Consider the following 17,015-nt stretch of genomic DNA (forward strand, 5'->3'; position numbering starts at 1 on the left):
ATAGTGTGTTGCTGAAAAGACAAATCAAGCAAGTTGACACACAAACCAGTAGAATCTATGTCTTTTTTGTTAACTTGGCATTTTTTTTTAAAGCAAGACTATACGATTTTTATATGTGTTAAATTGTAATATATTGATAAAAATATGTAACAATAACACTAAATAGGCAAGAAAAAATTATACATTTAAGACGAATTTCATAAAATGCAGCAAATACAAAATTAGCGCCCAAGCCGATTGTGACGAAGATATTTCGTATATATTTTCCTACCATAACCGAAGCATTCGTCTTTTGAGTTAGTATTTGTGTGTCCTATGAATAGATATCCTTGCAGGAATGTAAAATGAACCATTAAACTAAATTTAGGTTCACATCGTACATGCATGATATACATGCTGGGAATTTGACTGTACAAACATTTTCGATTTCAGAATTAAATATCTGGCTTTTTTCGCATTTTTTGACACATGTTCTTCTTAACTTTTATTTTAATTTTTATTGAAATATATCTATAATAAGTGTTTTACACATTTTTATATAAATTCATAAACATTTGACAAAATCGAATAGTCTTGCTTAAAAATCCAGACTCAAAAACACATTCGCATAGGACATTCCCAAATTAACACTTTCTCATGGATGCCCATGGAATCTTCAGTTTTTATTGTTGATTTTCATTGTGTATAGAGATTACTCATTTACTTTCTCATATTAATGTTCGTTTTAGCAAATAGCAATAATATCCTTAAATAAAGATAAGTTTTGAAAAGCATTATCATAAAACTCAATCCAATAACTTTATAAATTGCAGCGAAATTAGAGATACTGGTAAATGTGCACAATCTGTTTGAACTTACTATTCAGGGGAAGTAATTGACATAAAACTCTTATTAAAGATTTCTTACTCACTTCAGATCTAGCACAAACAAGAGATGTGTTTGTCAGAAACACAAAGCCCCCTATTGCGCCGCTTTGAAGCCATAAATTTGACATTTGACCTTGACCGATGACATTGACCTTTCACCACTCAAAATGTGCAGCTCCATGAGATACAAATGCATGCCAAATATGAAGTTGCTATCTTCAATATTCAAAAAGTTATGACCAAACTTTAACGAAGGTCAAAATTTTGGTTAAAGTTTTGGGACACACACATACAATGACACAATGACTGACACAATGACAGACAGACAGGCCAAAAACAATATACCCCGATCTTTCGATCCAGGGGCATAAAAATCACAAGAATAAAACATATCTTCATGTGTATACAATTTGGTAAATTTGTTAATTCAATGCACTACAATATTATGGCAAGAAGATAATTTACATAAACATAGTAAGACATTATCAACATCTTCATGCATTTGTTTATTTAAAGACACCATTAGTGTCCAATACATGTATATGCAATGTTAATAGAGTACATAGTATTTCTTTACACAAATACCGAACACAAAATATATTACAACACAAATACTCTTAATTTAAACAAATTTTACAACTAAATCAAAATTTTCTTTTAAAGACAATGTCTTTCAAAGACATTTATATAATAATTCTCAATATGTCTCCCTTTCACAACCGATTTAATTCCACAACCCACCTCATAATCACTCCCCTAACAAGAAGTGACCATGCAAAGAAGTCACATCTTTAACATCTTTCCAATAAATAAAGTTTATTTTACTTAACTGAGCGAGCAAGGTCTTCCCGAAAATTACAGCACAATACCTTCATCCAAACGTCTAAAGTTATTGAGCTGAAACAGTTTTTCCATTTTTAGCATCAGTTCCTTTGACCAACTTGGCACAAAAGCAGTCCCACCAAAGGTCTGCATGAAAGCTACTTGCAAATAAAATTTCAGCACACTACCTCCATCCCATCTTGTTATTGAGACAAATTCATTTTCTTTTTTTTTAATTACTGAGACAAACATCTGACAAACCCCACATGTCATGCCAACATATGTATGCATGTAAACTACCTACATGCAAAATTTCAGAGAAATACTTACAACCCAACTTAATTAACCTTAATCCGAACTTAATTTTTGAGTGGAATCTTTTCCATCTTTAGCAATTGTGACCTTGACATCACTGGCCCTTTAATTACAATCCCTTGCTATATCCTCAGTAAACTACCTGCACATTTCCGCATTTTATCTCCATCCTAACTGAAGTTATTCAATGAAAACTTTGTATATAAATTTAGCATCACTGCCCTTGACCTTCACTCAACCTGGCCCAAAATGCAACCACATGTTAGGTCTGCAAATCCGCCAAGAGATAGGAGTTGGCGCTTGCAAACCTGCATTTACAAGGTACATTTATTGGAATAATTCCACTCAATTATAGGTTAAAATTATGGGCCTTGGTTAGAGGCCCAGTATGATGACCCTCTTATTTCCATGCTGCAAGTTTCTGAGACTTATCTCCCTTGGTGGCTGACCCATGCTGTTGCATTTCTCCCTTGACAACGGCCCCCGCCAGCTTCCTCTCCACCTTCTTTGCAGGAGCCAACTGAGCGACCTTGGGGTCACCGTTGGGGGTAAGCTGCTGGGACTTGTCAAGCTTTTTGGATTCCTGATTTCCTCCCTCACCCCCCTGCAGGACATCAATTAAGAAACATCTTATTAGCAAAAATCATATTCCAAGCTCCAGTTCACAAATACACAACAAGAGAGCCATGGGCCATACGGTGCTCACCTGAGACCCAAAGAAACTAAACTACTTATAATGAGAAGGTGGAGTTCAAAGTAATATAAGTACTTTATGAAAAATAGATATCTAATTTCTAGGCACATTTTTATTTTTGATCTTGGCTGAGATATTTTTCAAACAAATAATCATGTTATAACCGAGGTTCATGAAGATCGGACAAAATAAGGACTTCTAGAGTATTCAAGTTATTTTTTTACATTTGACCTAGTGACCTAATTTTTTATAGCATACATGTCACAATTTTAAACTCAGCCGAGATTGTATTGCGACACATGTTCTGAACAACTTTCATGAAGATATGCCACAACATGTGTCAACTAAATTTAACTACAGCAATACAAGGAAAACTGCCACGCCCCCTGGTGGCCATGTTTTTCAAAAGAGAAGACCAATTTTTAAATTCTTCCAAGATTTAAAAACTGTTCAGCCAAGTTTCTTAAAGATTTATTCATCATTGGACTAAAAATGTATATTGTAGAGTTTTATGAAGATTCTACGATAGCCATATAAGGAAAACTGCCCAGACCCCTGGGGGCCATGTTTGTGGACGAACAATAACCAAAAATAAAAATGGCAAAGCTATAATTAGAATTTTTTTTTGATTGGGGTGAGAGGGGGGTATAATGTGGGGTGTGGTAATTTATAAGATGATGATGTTTAAATAAAAAAAAATATTTTTTTTGGGGGGGTAGGGGGGGGGTGGGGGTGAGAGGGGAGTATAATGTTGGAGGGGGGGAGGTAGGGGGAGGAAGAGATTCTTGATAGGGACGTGGGGTATTGTTTGGGTGGAATCCATTGTGGTATTCAGGTAAGTGTTGTTTTGTCAAAGTAATAATAAAATGTGATCATAAATAAAGAAGTTATAGCAATTTAAGCAAAATGTTCAATTATCTAAGTGTAAAAGGGGCCATAATTATGTAAAAATGCTTGATACAGTGGTCTGCTCTTGTTTATAGGTTGGGGTCATGTTGGTAAACAAGTATGCAACATATAAAAGCAATATGTCAAAGGATATATGAAATATTTGGGGTAGTACGCAAACTTTAACATAGGTTTATCAATAATATGCATATTCTAAGTATAAAAGGGGCAATAATTTTGACAAAATGCTTGATAGAGTGTTCTGCTCTTGTTTATAGGTTGGGGTGATGTTGGTTAACAAGTATGCAAAAAATGAAAGCAATATGTCAAGGGACAATGAAAATAAATGGGGAAGTACGAATACTAAACATTTGCTGCATATTCTAAGTGGAAAAGGGGCCATAATTATGACAAAATGCTTGATAGAGTTGTCTGCTCTTGTTTATAGGTTGAGGTCATGTTGGTAAACAAGTATGCAACATATAAAAGCAATATGTCAAAGGATATATGAAATATTTGGGGTTGTACGCAAACTTTAACATAGGTTTATCAATAATATGCATATTCTAAGTATAAAAGGGGCAATAATTTTGACAAAATGCTTGATAGAGTGTTCTGCTCTTGTTTATAGGTTGGGGTGATGTTGGTTAACAAGTATGCAAAAAATGAAAGCAATATGTCAAGGGACAATGACAATAATTGGGGTTGTACGAAAACTTTAACATTTGCACGCTTACGCTAACGCTTACGCTAACGCCAAAGCTAACGCCGGGGTAAGTAGGATAGCTCTACTATATATATTTCATATATAATAGTCGAGCTAAGAAAAGGAAAAAAAATGGGGGGAGGGGTGGGGGAGGGGGTTGAGAGGTGGTTAAAATGTGTGGCATGATTATTTATTAGATGAAAATTCCAAAATAAAAAAAGTAAATTGTGTTTGTGTCTGTGTGGGGGTTAGGGGGAGGGGGGCTGGGAATCTGGGTTGGGGCGTGGGGTATTGTTTGGGTGAGTAGGATATCTCCACTATATATAGATATATATGAAATTCATATATAAAAGTGGAGGTAATAAATATATTTCATATGTAATAGTCGAGGTAATAAAGAAAGAAAAAAACAAGATGTCTTTGTGAAACACAATGTCCCCCTATATGACGTTTGACCTTGTAGGATGACCTTGACCTTGACCTTTCACCACTCAAAATGTGCAGCTCCATGAGATACACATGCATTCACATATAAAATTGCTAGCTTCAATATTGCAGAAGTGACATTACATGAGCAATTTTGACCCATATATTTGACCTTGAAGGATGACCTTGACCTTTCACCACTAAAAATGTGCAGCTCCATGAGATACACATGCATGCCAAATATCAAGTTGCTATCTTCAATATTGCAAAAGTATTCATAAAATTAGCGATTTGGGCCACATATATTTGACCTCTGACCTTGAAGGATGACTTTGACCATGACCTTTCACCACTCAAAATGTGAATCTCCATGAGATACACATGCATGCCAAATATCAAGTTGCTATCTTCAATATTGCAAAAGTACTCCTAAAATGAGCGATTTTGGCCACATAAATTTGACATCTGACCTTGAAGGATGACCTTGACCTTGACCTTTCACCACTCAGCTCCATGAGATACACGTGCATGCTAAATATCAAGTTGCTATCTTAAATATTGAAATACTGCAAAAGTGTACATTAATTGAGCGATTTTGACCCATATATTAGACCTTTGACCTTAGAAGGATCACCTTGACCTTTCACCACTCAAAATGTGCAGCTCCATGAGATACATATGCATGCCAAATATCAAGTTGCTATCTTCAATATTGCAAAAGTTATTGCAAATGTTAAAGTTGGCGCAAACCAAGCAACCAACCAACCAACAGACCAACCAACAGACCAACAGACAGGGCAAAAACAATATGTTCCCCACTACTATAGTATTTAATATGGGATATAATGTGGGGTGTGGTAATTTATGACATGAGGGAGAGGGGGGTATAATGTGGGGTGTGGTAATTTATAAGATGTATACAAAAATAAAAAAATAAAATATTGGGGGGGGGAAGTTCAGGGGGAGGGGGTGAGAGGGGAGTATACTGTGGGGTGTGGTGATTTATTAGATGATGTTTAAAAAAAATATTGGGGGTGAGGTTGGGGGGGGAGGGGGGTGAGAGGGGGTGGGGGTATAATGTGGGGTGTGGTAATGTATTACATGATGTTTTAAAAAACAAGAGGGCCATGATGGCCCTGAATCGCTCATCTGACTAACCAAATACAATCCCAACCCAGATTTCATCAAGATAAACATTCTGATCAAATTTTATAAAGATTTGATAAAAACTTTTACCTTTATTGTCTACACAAGGTTTTTCTATTATTTGACCTTGTGACCTAGTTGTTGACTCCAGATGACCCGAATTCAATTCCAACCCAGATTTCATCAAGATAAACATTCTGACCAAATGCAAATTTCATAAAGGTTGGATGAAAACTGTGACCTCTATTGTCTATACAAGGTTTTTTCTATTATTTGACCTAATGACCTAGTTTTTGACCTAGTGACCTAGTTTTTGACCCCAGATGACCAAAATTCAATCTCAACCCAGATTTCATCAAGATAAACATTCTGACAAAATTTCATAAAGATTGGATGAAAACTGTTACCTCTACTGTCTACACAAACAAGTTGTTGATGGTTTTTCTATTATTTGACCTAGTGACCTATTTTTTGACCTCAGATGACCCAAATACAATCCCAACCAAGATTTCATCAAGATAAAAATTCTGACAAAATTTCTTAAAGATTGGATGAAAACTGCGACATCTATTGTCTACACAAGGGTTTTTTTATTATTTGACCTAGTTTTTGACCTAGTGACCTAGTTTTTGACACCCAGATGACCCAAATACAATCCCAACCCAGATTTTATCAAGATAAACATTCTGACCAAATTTCGTAAAGATTGGATAAACACCGTGACCTCTACTGTCTGCACAATGTTTTTATACTATTTGACCTTGTTTTGACATAGTGACCCAGTTTTTGACATCAGTTGACCCAAATACAATCCCAACCCAGATTTCATCAAGATAAACAATCTGACCAAATTTCATAAAGATTGGATGAAAACTGCGACCTTTAATGTCTACACAAGTTTTTTCCATTATTCGACCTATTATGTGACCTAGTTTTTGACCTAGTGACCTAGTTTTTGACCCCAGATGACCCAAATACAATCCCAACCCAGATTTTATCAAGATAACATTCTGACCAAAATTCATAAAGATTGGATAGAAACTGTGACCTCTACTGTCTACACAAACAAATTGTTGACGGACACACGCACGCACATACGGACGCCGGACATCACACGGGCACATAAGCTCACCGTGTCACTTCGTGACAGGCGAGTTAAAAAATTGGGGAGGGGGAGAGGTTGGAGGGGGAAGTTTGGGGGGCAGGGGGGGTGAGAGGGGGGTATAATGTGGGGTGGGGTAATTTATTACATGAGGGAGAGGGGGTGTTTAAAACATGATGTTTAAAAAAAAATATTTGGGGGGGGGGGGTGTTGGGGGGAAAGGGATTCTGGGTAGGGGCGTGAGGTATTGTTTAGTTGATATCCATTGTCGTATTCAGGTAAGTGTTGTTTTGTGAAAGTAATAATAAAATGTGATCACAAATATAGAAGTTATGGCAGTTTAAGCAAAATGTTCAATTATATAAGTGTAAAAGGGGCCATAAGTATGTCAAAATGCTTGATACAGTAGTATGCTCTTGTTTATAAGTTGGGGTCATGTTGGTAAACAAGTATGCAAAATATAAAAGCAATATGTCAAAGGATAAAGGAAATATAATTTGGGGTAGTATGCAAACTTTAACATAGAATTATCAATAATATGCATATTCTAAGTATAAAAGGGGCAATAATTCTGTCAAAATGCTTGATACAGTTATCTGCTCTTGTTTATAGGTTGGGGTCATGTTGGTTAACAAGTATGCAAAATATGAAAGCAATATGTCCAGGGACATTGAAAATAGTTGGCGCAGTACGCAAACTTTTACATTTGCTGCATATTCTAAGTGGAAAAGGGGCCATAATTATGACAAAATGCTTGATAGAGTTGTCTGCTCTTGTTTATAGGTTGGGGTCATGTTGGTAAACAAGTATGCAAAATATGAAAGCAATATGTCAAGGGACATTGAAAATTGTTGGGGCAGTATGCAAACTTTAACATTTTCTGCATATTCTAAGTGGAAAAGGGGCCATAATTATGACAAAATGCTTGATAGAGTCGTCTGCTATTGTTAATAAGTTGTGGTAATGTTGGTAAACAAGTATGCAAAATATGAAAGCAATATGTAAAGGGACAAAGAAAATATTTGGGGTAGTATGAATACTTTAACATTTGCACGCTTGTGCAGACGCTCACGCCGGGATGAGTAGGATAGCTCCACTATATATATTTAATATATAATAGTTGAGCTAAAAAAAACTGAACAAAACAGTTGCTTTTTAATCATGTGAAACATGTTTTTTCTTTAATTATTACGCTGTGTCATTTTTACTCACCTTGCTAGGGTTAAAGTGCACATTTCTGCGCACCCCAATGGCCCTATGATGGTTTCCATGCTTACCATGCTGTCTCCCAGGTTTCCTAGCGACAGACTGGTTACCTAGCTGGGCCTGAGACAACAGTTTTATCAGCTCAGCCACCTGGGGGTTGCTGGGCAATGAAGTGTCAGGTAGTTGACCTTGACCTTTGACCTGGTTAAGTAACTTGGTAACCTCTTCAAGCTGGTCTGGGCTAAGTATTTTGCTGGTTTGGGCATCTGGAAAATAAAAAAATAAATTTTAATCTCAACCACATAATTGGCACTAAAGAGACAAGAGTGCCCTAGGTTGGCTTAGTTTAAGGCATCATAATCACATTGTACAATTATTTTTGAAGTTCAGGCCACAATATATATGATGTTTGTTGAATCAGCCACATCTAATAATTGTATATTAAAATCAACATATTTTTTATTAGGCATGCAGAGTCAATTTTACATAAACACACACATGAGATTGTTCACAAAATATGTACATGTATTTTTATTCTGCACTTACAACAAGCCTTTGATTTCATTGATAATTAATACTAGGGCTGAAACGATTACACTAGGTGACGAATACTATAGGTATCACGAATACAGGGTGGCGAATACGAATATTTATTCGCGAATATGAATTGCAATGAAAAAAAGTAATACTGACAACTTGACATGACATTATATAGTATGAAACTATGAGTATTTGTTAATTTGATTAATTGAGTATAATTGCATACTGAAAATATGAAATATAATACTTTGAAATAACAATACACTGACTAGAACTGATTAAACTTTGAACAGTTTTGAAAACATGACTAGTACTTATAAAATCCTTGAGTAGAACAATTAAGCAACTTGACATGACATTATGTAGTATGAAACTATGAGTATTTGTCAATTTGAAATTCCATCTGCTAATCCTTTGTGTGTATGTTTGAGCATCAAATCACTTGTATTTACCTAAATAAACATTAAACAACCATCGAAAGATTTTTCAATTCAATGTCGTAAATATTCAACCGCTGCCCGCCATTTTTGTTGATAATCCCACTGTGTAACATAGCGGATGGGGTAAACATGATGAAAGACGCCATAATAAGGAGAAGAACATTTTAATATAGGGGTTTATTGTATGAACCTTCATTTGTAAGGTAAGATAAGATGATTAAACTTTAAAACTCAAAACCATGTTGTTTGTATTCGTCAAATATTCGGTTCGGGAGGTGGCAAATTACGAAAACGATTCGTCCACAGCCGTATTCGAGTAATTTGAATGTATCGTTACAACCCTAATTAATACAAATATTAGTTTCATTTTCCTATTAATATTAAGTGACAAAATCTGTTGAACAACTGATAAATTTATTGTCGCCTAAGTGCTGAAAACAACTATTAAGAAAGAGTAACTGCAATTACATGGCCTTGGCATTATGTAACTTTGAACAAAGGGCAATAGCTCCTAAAATTAATAAATCCCAAAACCATGACACTAAATGCTGTAACTCTTTGAGATAATTATTCGGTTAAAATTTTATGTAAATTGCACACAAAATGAAGGAGTTGTGCACAGAAGCTGTTACGACTTTTGCACAGATTATATACATTAAATTTTAATAAAGGGCATTAACTCCATCACAAAACTTTGAAAATATACCCTGAAGCATTTGAAGATAATAATTGCAGATAATCATAATTGAAAAATTTGAAAAAAAGATTGATTGCAAAATGTAAGACAAGTTGCGCTCAGAGGCACTCATACCCTCATTACCCATATTGATGGCTGACCCCATCTCCACCGAGACAGACTGACCTTTGACCGCTGACCCCTGTTTGACCTCCTGCTTGGTTCGTAACTCCTGGATACGGTCCAGTTCCCTCTGAAGCTGGGCTGCCTGGGCGGTGTCATTCAAAACTAAGTCCTCTGTAATCATAGATTACTAGAACATCAAGGTCATCCTTTAAAGATGCTACATCACAGATGATTTGAGGTGAATATAAATGAGGTAAGAGAAAAATGTTTGCAATCACAGGTAGTCAATACTTATCAAATGCAGTCACTAAAGAGACGTTTTATAGTATAATGATAATACAAATAATATATATTGGAACATAAAATTGCATTTCTTTTTAACTATCAACAAATTCTAAAAATTGTTATAATTAACATGCATATTTCAAATAACCAATCTTGTATGTGTGTTTCCATACTTTGAGCATGACCATTTACTGTCAACACTTTGTCTAAGGCTATAATTTACTGTTAAAATTAATTTATGCCTTGTTTCTGCTCGGATCAAGGTTGCTCAATCACATGACCGCCCTACCCTAGTAATTGAGTCTATTGGTAGGGTCAGAGGCAGCCGCTACATATAACATATCAAATCCAGGGCTCCAAATAATCCAACATGGTGCTGGAAATGTTTATGTCTTCACCCAATAATACGGGTAGAAAACATCAGACAAGTAATAAATGAAGGTTTTTTTAAGTTTCAATTAAAGAACGTGTATATTCTTTTGGTTTTAAAGTGAAATAATTTTATCAGTAAAATGAGAAAATTACACATTATCACAAGCATTGTCTCACTTTACTGAGAAAATTACTTCATTGTTATAACCCCACAGCAAATAAATACCATTTATTTATAAATGAACCTAACAGTCTAATAATACACATTTTTGCTTCTCTTCAAGTAAAACTTTCTTTTGTAAGCAGGGCAAACTTGATTTTTAAAAGAACATTTGTTCTGAAATTGTCCCTTCAGTATGACTTAACTTCAGTAAGATTTCTTCACAGAGATTTGTGAATAGCACCCTTTTTTAAATTGATATAAGCCTTGCCCTAGGAAAACAGGTTTAAATGCAAGGGTGTTATGTCTTCCCAGATTAGCCTGTGCAGTCTGCACAAGCAAGTCAGGGACAACACCTTCAGCTTTAATGGAATATTAATTTTTTTGTTTCTTTTACGAAATTTCAGGCAGAAAAAGTAGTCCCTGACTGCAGAATGCACATGCTAATCTGGGACAAACTTTTTATAATGCAAATTCATTGAACCTCATTTTCCAAGAGAAGGGCTCATATGCAAAACATGACATACCATTGTCCTGTGACAACACAGAGTCGGTATGCTGCGAAGTGTTTGCTTCATTTGGAGAACGGTTCAGCAACTAAAATCAAACAGCTGTATGGTCAAAAACGATCGCATGCTAGCTGTCAATCAGGTTTTAATAAAAAAATCGGAAAAATATTAGAGACAGATACGTTTCCTGAAATCATATTTCAGTTTTCGTAATTTTAACATACTGCTACTAAAACATGTGATTTATGAACCCCTGGATCAAAATAAAAAACTTCACCTTAAGTTATTTGTCATAAATAAAATCACAATTGAACGTTTCTTCTGTGTGTCTTTGAACAACTGGGATAAAGAAATCATTATTTCAAAATAATATTGTTTGCATTCGGTATATTTAATAACAATTTTTCTTTCCAGTTTTTATAATTTCTAAATACTAAATAGTACATATATTCAATATTTTTTAGCCTAAAAGAGACCATTGACATTTGAAAAAACTTTGTTTATTGTTTTATTTATACACATGCAGAGACTAACCAATCAAGTTTTGATTTTAAATGGAACTGTACAACACCATCAACTTTAAACAGTGATAAGATTCAATAAAATAACCAACTAAAAAAAAATCTTAAAATCAACTGATGAGGTTTATTTAGAAATTGGGGCCAGATAATTGAGCCACGTTCTGACAAAACTGAACTTTATATATATGCATGTTCATAAAATGTCATCCCAGATTAGCCTGTGAAGTCCGCACAGGCTAACAGAGAAAACACTTTCTGTCCAAACTGGGTTTTTGTTTAAAAGAATCTTCCTATAAACAAAAAATTCCATGGTAATTGTTGTCCTTGATTAGCATCTGTGGACAGCACAGGCTAATCTGAGACGACATTTTACGCACATGTATTATGCCCCTGTTTCCGAGGCTCAATTCTTGTTAAATGTCCTACCAGCTGTATGTAATGTTGGAGCTCATTCTGGTGAGACTCGTGCCTCTGGACTCGCTCGGACAGATCACTGTAGTCCTCATTGACTCTACAAAACAAGAAGCATAATTAGCCGTATCCAACGGTCATCATCAATCATTCAAACAAACATGTTTTTGTGAAGAGGAATTTGCATTTCAACAAATATACTGACAAATGAACCAACAGCTTTTAAATATTAGTGAAACATCTGAAGAACAGGTGTTTTGTTATAATACAGTCAAAACAGTGCTCTAAATGGAAAATACTTTTATAATTACGTAAAGGGTCCTCTTAATATATTGGCAAAAAGCCATAATTAGTTTTAAAATGTCATTGTTTCCAGAAATTAAAATGTATATAATATATTAAAACAAACTCAATAACACTCAAGAAAATAGTTTTATTTAAAACTTAATTTCATTATATTTTTCAATAAAAAACTTCATCAAACAATAAACTGTACGAAAACTTAAACAAACATCACTCAATGTTCATATTCTCCCAATTACAACGAACATTCATATGTTAAATCTGAGACTTAATCTGGTACTTTAAACCAATTAAAAATTAACGCTCAAAAGTCACCACTTTTTTTATTCATTGCTCAATGTTTTTTGCTGAAGCTAGGTTAGAAACTCTGCAGTCTCACGGTGCGTGCCCCAGGTAAGCCTACCTGTATGACTGATGGGTCAGGTCGTCCACTGAATTGTTCTCACTGTCTCTGTGTTGCCTGGTGGGCGGGGAGAAACTCTGACCGCCCTGGAAGTAGCCTCTGGCCACACCCACTGAAACCCCTGAAAACAGCAATGTACGCTTGCTTGTATGTCAGGTTTGCAGCAGAGTTAGCAACATACATTTTTGCCGCAGTTGCTCATTCTTTCTTTTCAATACTTCTTGTACATTAGTACATATGATGAATGTGAACCTTGCTCACAAACCATGTTTCACCATATGGTTACAAATAAAGGCCCTTTTAATTTTGATACATTTTGCATAGATGACATAAGTTTTCTCTAATAATCTTGGTGGCCTATGATAAATTTTAGGAGCCATTGGCTAATGGGCCTCTGCAAATGGCCAATTTCTCAATAATTCTTGGAAATAAACAATCCATTCATGTTTAAAGAACAAGGGTATTTAAAAACAATCATTAGTCACAATAAAGATTATTCAACAGTTAGTTTTATAACATGCAGTTCTACGAAATACAGATGTTGTGAGAATAAGCTTTCAAATTCCCCTCACAAATCATGCAGCTGGTTAATGATATAATAAGTAAACGGTACATGACAAATACTTGTTTCTGTTCAAACAGATAGGGTACCTGAAATGATGGACTGATTATCCTCATTTGCATAAGCGTCGTCACACTGCTGAGGTGGACGTATTGGCACTGCTCTGTTAGATCCATCCCACAACATCCCAGGCATTGAAGCTGCAGTCTGATTGGCTAAATCGCTGTACACAGTGATGTCTGTTTGATTCAAATTTGAATGAGAAAGTTCAATCTGATTGGATGGTTTCATCCTTGGGGGTGGAGTTTCTGTCTGATTGACAGGAAATCTGGTAGATGAGATTGGCTGGAAGTTGAGACTAGCAGGAAGACTAGAATGTTGCTGAGAAAGGTCAAGCTCTCTCTGATTGGTTAATAGAGAGTTTGGTTGGGAGGCTGAATGTAATGAGTGTGATGGTTGGTTGAAGAGTCTTGCACCTTGCATTTGACTGGCTACTGAAGACTTCACTGGATGAAAGGCCTGGCCTGATTGGCTTTGGACTGCTGGGTGGTGTGCCATATGCTGTTGATAAAAACAAATAAGAAGTTAAGACACTGAGAAACAAAACAAACTTTAATGCTTCATATTCCCAATTGATGGCAGTATTTTGGGTGGAATTCACTTACAATAAATCCACTAGATTATGTTACAAAATTTAATTGATTTTTTCCGCGTAGCTGTTGAATGTCACTTTTGACCTTAGGTGACCTTTAGGTTGCATTCATTACAAGAGCACCGCCTTGCGGGTGCAGACCGCTCATCTATTTTTCTTTTTAAAGGTGAAGGGACCTATCTCAATTTCAATCACAAAGGAGGGAGGGGTGAAGTGGAGAGGGGTGTATAGTGTGGGGGTGTGGTCATTTATTACATTATCTTCCAAAAATGCAAAAAAATGCAGAAAACAAGGACTGTTTGTAAAACATGCATGCCCCCCATATGGGCTGTCTGTTGTAGTGGCAGCCATTGTGTGAATACGTTTTTTGTCACTGTGACCTTGACCTTTGACCTAGTGACCTGAAAATCAATAGGGGTCATCTGCGAGTCACGATCAATGTACCTATGAAGTGTTATGATCCTAGGCAAAAGTGTTCTTGAGTTATCATCCGAAAATCATTTTACTATTTCGGATCACCGTGACCTTGACCTTTGACCTTGTGACCTCAAAATCTATAGGGGTCATCTGCGAGTCATGATCAATCTACCTATGAAGTTTCATGATCCTAGTCATATGCGTTCTTGAGTTATCATCCGAAAACCATTTTACTATTTCGGGTCACCGTGATCTTGACCTTTGACCTAATGACCTCAAAATCAATAGGGGTCATCTACGAGTTATGATCAATCTACCCATGAAGTTTCATAATCCTAGGCGTATGCGTTCTTGAGTTATCATCCGGAAACCATTTTACTATTTCAGGTCACCGTGACCTTGACCTTTAACCTAGTAACCTCAAAATCAATAGGGGTCATCTGCGAGTCATGATCAATCTACCCATGAAGTTTCATGATCCTAGGCGTATGCGTTCTTGAGTTTTCATCCGGAAACCATTTTACTATTTCGGGTCACCTTGACCTTAGACCTAGTGACCTCAAAATCAATAGGGGTCATCTGCAAGTCATGATCAATGTACCTATGAAGTTTCATGATCCTAGCCTTAAGCGTTCTTGAGTTATCATCCGGAAACCACCTGGTGGACGAACCGACCGACAGACCGACCGACCGACATGTGCAAAGCAATATACCCCCTCTTCTTCGAAGGGGGGCATAATAATTAGGCTATCAAACTTGGGGGGGGGGTTCTTGGGTGGGATGGTTGGACCGTATTTAAAATATAAAACAATTAAAATAAATATTTGTGTTTTTTAACCATGTTTCAAAAACAATTTATTTTTTTTTTTGGGGGGGGGGTATAGTGTGAGGGTGTGGTGGTCATTTATTAGATGATCTTTAAGAAAAAAAAATGAGGGGGGATTTGGGTGGGTGGGATTTGGTTTGGGGGGATGGTTTGGGTGTTGTCTATTGTGGTATGTCAGGTAAGAGTTGTTTTATCAAAGTATCAATCAAATCTAATCATAAATAAAGAAGTTTATTTTAGCAAAATTTAATAATTTGACCTTGAGAGTCAAGGTCATTCAAAAGTCAAGGTAAAATTAAACTTGCCAGGAACAGTAACCTCATGATAGCATGAAAGTATTTGAAGTTTGAAAGCAATAGCCTTGATACTTTAGAAGTAAAGTGGATCGAAACACAAAATTTAACCATATATTCAAAGTTACTAAGTCAAAAAAGGGTCATAATTCCGTAAAAATGACAACCAGAGTTGTGCAACTTGTCCTTTTACTGTACCCTTATGATAGTTTGCGAGTGTTCCAAGTATGAAAGCAATATCTATGATACTTTAGAGGTAAAGTGGACCAAAACACAAAACTTAACCAAATTTTCAATTTTCTAAGTATAAAGGGCCCATAATTCTGTCAAAATGCCAGTCAGAGTTACATAACTTTGCCTGCACAGTCCCCTTATGATAGTTAGTAAGTGTTGCAAGTATGAAAGCAATAGCTTTGATACTTAAGGAATAAAATGGACCTTAACACAAAACTTAACCAAAATTTTCAATTTTCTAAGTATAAAAAGGGCACATAATTCTGTCAAAATGCACGCCAGAGTTATCTAACTTTGCCTGCCAAGTCCCCTGATGATAGTTAGTAAGTGTACCAAGTTTGAATGCAAAAGCATTGATACTTTCTGAGAAAAGTGGACCTAAACGCAAAACTTAACCGGACGCCGACGCCAACACCGACGCCAAGGTGATGACAATAGCTCATAATTTTTTGTCAAAAAATAGATGAGCTAAAAATGCCGGCGGCTACCCAAAATGAATACACTTCATTTAGTCCATTTGCTGATTTGAGAATACCACCAGAACATTGAAAACATGGCGGCGTCTTTCTAACACTGTTTTACTGCGTGTTCAGCATGAAACAATTTTATCTCTTATGAAAACGCATGATAGATAGAACAGTTTTACACTCAACTCTTCACATCAATACATTTTGTGCATAGATGCTACACCTTTGTCAGTTTGCGGTTAGTGTGTGTGAATGTCAGAGTTTATATACAGGTCATCACTGCGTGTTCACGACTACCTTATGTGCTGACCGGAGTTCGCGCCCAGTAAAATAATCTTTATATAATAAAGACGCTATAGCGTGAACTAGGTGAACTGGAATTTTCTTTAGACCAGAAAGATGTTAAATGAAGATATCCAGCGATACAATTATGGTATGTTAATAATAGATTCTTAATGTGTTTTCAACAATACCATGATAAATATTATTTTTAATTAATTTAACAACAATTATTCCACCATATTGACTAATGTATTAAGCATGAGCGCGATGATTCTCGATACTGTTAATACTCGAATCAAATAGCAATGCCCGACAAACCACTAAAACAGGTTTGTTAGAAAAATGCACGTATAAATATTTAAAAT

At 35.8% G+C, this 17,015-nt stretch overlaps 2 protein-coding genes and 2 long non-coding RNA genes across 5 annotated transcripts in view; 1 reads left to right on the forward strand and 3 right to left on the reverse strand.

The window, feature by feature from the left end:
- LOC127833219 (uncharacterized) overlaps positions 1–17,015 on the reverse strand; it is a 1,273,891-nt gene that overhangs the window by 897,140 nt on the left and 359,736 nt on the right. The window contains exon 28 of one of the 2 annotated variants that reach the window (XM_052358376.1): positions 2,036–2,145. The gene's annotated coding sequence lies outside the window, so the exon portion shown is untranslated. Of the gene's footprint in view, positions 1–2,035; positions 2,146–2,229; positions 2,401–17,015 lie in introns of those variants that run through there. The other variant, XM_052358377.1, reaches the window with a different exon arrangement.
- The window catches only part of LOC127833222 (uncharacterized), a 491,760-nt gene that overhangs the window by 170,117 nt on the left and 304,628 nt on the right, over positions 1–17,015 (forward strand). The gene's annotated exons all lie outside the window — the stretch shown is intronic.
- The window catches only part of LOC127833247 (uncharacterized), a 109,143-nt gene that overhangs the window by 365 nt on the left and 91,763 nt on the right, over positions 1–17,015 (reverse strand). The gene's annotated exons all lie outside the window — the stretch shown is intronic.
- Positions 10,057–12,312, reverse strand: LOC127833239 (uncharacterized). The gene is made up of 3 exons (XR_008027267.1): positions 12,227–12,312; positions 11,298–11,367; positions 10,057–10,124 (listed from the first exon to the last, which is right to left on the reverse strand). It is a non-coding gene; the product is annotated as an uncharacterized LOC127833239 (long non-coding RNA).

This window comes from Dreissena polymorpha, chromosome 6 (genome assembly GCF_020536995.1).
Source record: "Dreissena polymorpha isolate Duluth1 chromosome 6, UMN_Dpol_1.0, whole genome shotgun sequence".
Lineage (NCBI taxonomy): Eukaryota > Metazoa > Mollusca > Bivalvia > Myida > Dreissenidae > Dreissena > Dreissena polymorpha.